Source organism: Sapajus apella, unplaced genomic scaffold (genome assembly GCF_009761245.1).
Source record: "Sapajus apella isolate SASKATOON/1434 unplaced genomic scaffold, GSC_monkey_1.0 scaffold77, whole genome shotgun sequence".
Taxonomy (NCBI): domain Eukaryota; kingdom Metazoa; phylum Chordata; class Mammalia; order Primates; family Cebidae; genus Sapajus; species Sapajus apella.
In genome coordinates this window covers 9406233-9408790 of record NW_022437017.1, presented here as the reverse complement: position 1 = coordinate 9408790, position 2558 = coordinate 9406233, and positions in this window count along the sequence as shown.

Genomic DNA, 2558 nt, shown 5'->3' with positions numbered 1-2558 from the left:
AGATGCCTTGTACTACTGGTAACAGAAAAAAGAGAGAATGGACCCCAGTGTCAGCGGCGGGGTCACACAGTCGCTGCAGCTGCTGGAGAATCGGGCAGCACTGTCAGTCCTGCCAAGGGGCCTCACGCATAGGGTGGGAAAAGCTTCACAGTAAAGCCTGTGCCCCAGCCACGGCCTCAGCTCTCCGTGTGTTGTCACCTGCACCCACAGGCTGTATATTCACAGATGACTTCTGCCGACCTGTGGAAATCACCTCCGGGCAGGCCCGCAGGGACCTGGGACCACTGCAGGAGGGAGGGGTGGGCAGGGAGGTGGCCGAGAGGCCCACGGAGCGTGCACTCGGCAGCCCACCGCCATCTCTGCCACCCATCTGAGCCTCTCAGGGTGCGACCCTGACCTCTCCCAGGGATCCTGACTGCCAACAAAACGCTGAGGTCCCCACTCCCCAGGGCCTGCAGTTCCTGTAGGACACGGTGGTTTGGTGATGAAGTCTTTATTTACATTAATGAACACGTTGCATTATGTGACCAGAAAACCCAGCCCCAAAGCCGCTGGGCGTTTCTGTTAAGGCACTAAATCACTTACCACGGTCCAGGCGGGCCACCGTGTGCAGGGGAAGGGCAGCTGCAAGCTCCAGGGACACAGGCCAAGGCTCAGCCAGGAAGGTGGGATGGCGGGGTAGCGGCCGCCACCCTCCAACCGGAGGTCACCTGCTGCCGGCTGCAAGGAAGCCCCTGCCTGGAGCGCTAGAGCTGTTGTGGAGACACCGAGGCCTTCTCCGTCCTGCTCTGGGGGGAGCAGGGGCAGAATCTGGTTGCCATTTCCTTTCCTGTGCGAATCCCGCCCCTGACACCTCCAGCCCCTTCTCAGCTGGCCTGCAAGGCTGGGGTGGGGATTTCATCTGCAGGGAGCCAGGTGGGGCACCCAGGCTCCCCGCTTCCTTGGTCTCCCCTGGTCTCCTGAGGAAGCTAAAAAGCATCCTTAAGAGCTCTCCTCCTCAAACAGGCTCAGGCCGGTAGTGAGGGTTTAAGGGTGCTCTGCTAACAGCCACGGGACTCAGAGAGCACCCCACCGGGCTCCCTCCCTCCATGAGGCTGTCCCAGAGGCGAGCTCTCCTCCACGGACACACACGGTGCCTGGTCCCCGCTCCACCTCCAGCTGTGTGCTGGGGAGAGGAGAGAAGAGGCTCTGGTCTGGCCGGGAGATGGGGTCTCTGTGACTCCTCTCGGTGGGGAAGCAGGGACGGTGACCCCAGCAGCCCAGGGTGGTTGTGAAGATCGACAAGGCACCAGGCAGGAGCCCGGAGCCGGGAAGGAAGTGGGATCAGCGGCTTCTGCTGGCTCTCAGGCCACTCCAACACCGGGTGGGCACCCGCTGGATGGAATCACAGGTAACAAGTCAGTCCTGAACTCCCATGTCAACCCTGACACCCAGACTCAGGCGTGGATGGGGCAGGAAAGAGGCCGCGCCTGCTCCCAGAGGACCCACCTCAGGCAGAGAGGACAGAATCCCAGCAGAACAGGGATGGTCCCCATCCTCTTCTGGAAGCCCAGGGGGCCCTCGGGTCATGCAGGATGGAGCCAGCCGGGTGGGTGCCACCAGCTTGGCATTAATGGGGTGACAGATGAACTCCAGCGCAGTGGCAGAAGAGCCTGGGTCAGCCTCCGAGCCCCATGCTGGGACCCCGTGAATGCCAGTTGGGAGATGACAGGCCACTGGACCCCTCGGGAGAAGCCTGAGGGGCACGGCCCTGGGCACTGCCGAACCCACACCTGCAGCAAGTGCCTCTGCCACACCCACAGCAACCATGCTGCACTCACGGGCCAGGGCAGGGTGTGCCCCTCAGGGCTCTGGATACCAGAGCGGGCCTAGGCCACGGGGTCACCTGGCTGTTGTCTGTCCCAGCACCCAGGGCCCCGCATCAAGGCGTACCAGGTGCAGGTGACGCAGGGTGGACCAGAGACTCAGCCTCCAGGCGCCCTAGGCAGGAGAACGCTGCTGCCAGGCTTCAACAAGTATGTCCTGGAAAATCCACAAAATGGAGAACCGGAAACTGGCCCTGCTCCCAGTCTGGCCCTGGGCCATAGCAAGGGGGAGGTGGGGAGAGCATGTGTCCTGGAACAGATCGCGGCTGCCCGGTCACTGCCCCTGCAGGGTCGTCCCGGGTCCCAAGAGCAGGGTATGGTGGGGAGAGGCCCAGGGTGGAAGTTGGCCTGAGAGTCTGCAGCCTGAAGGACCAGACTCAGTTTACCCCTGTGTGAGAGGGGCAGGCAGAGGGAACACAGCGGTGTGTGCGGCAGGTGTTTGGGAGCCAGACCTAAGGATCGGGGCTGAGTTCTCAGCAGCTTGAGAAGGCGGCTGCCTGAAACGGAGGCCAGCGCCTCGCACTGAATATCCACCGGAGGGAGGGAGGGCACCGTCCCTAAGACTTAGGTCTCCAAAACCCTCTTCATCATAGGGTCCTGTGGAACTAGTATCACAGCAGTCAGTTTAAGCTGTCAACTATTTAAAATGAGAATTTTATCTCAGTTTGAGCCATAAATCTAAGAATCTAAGCC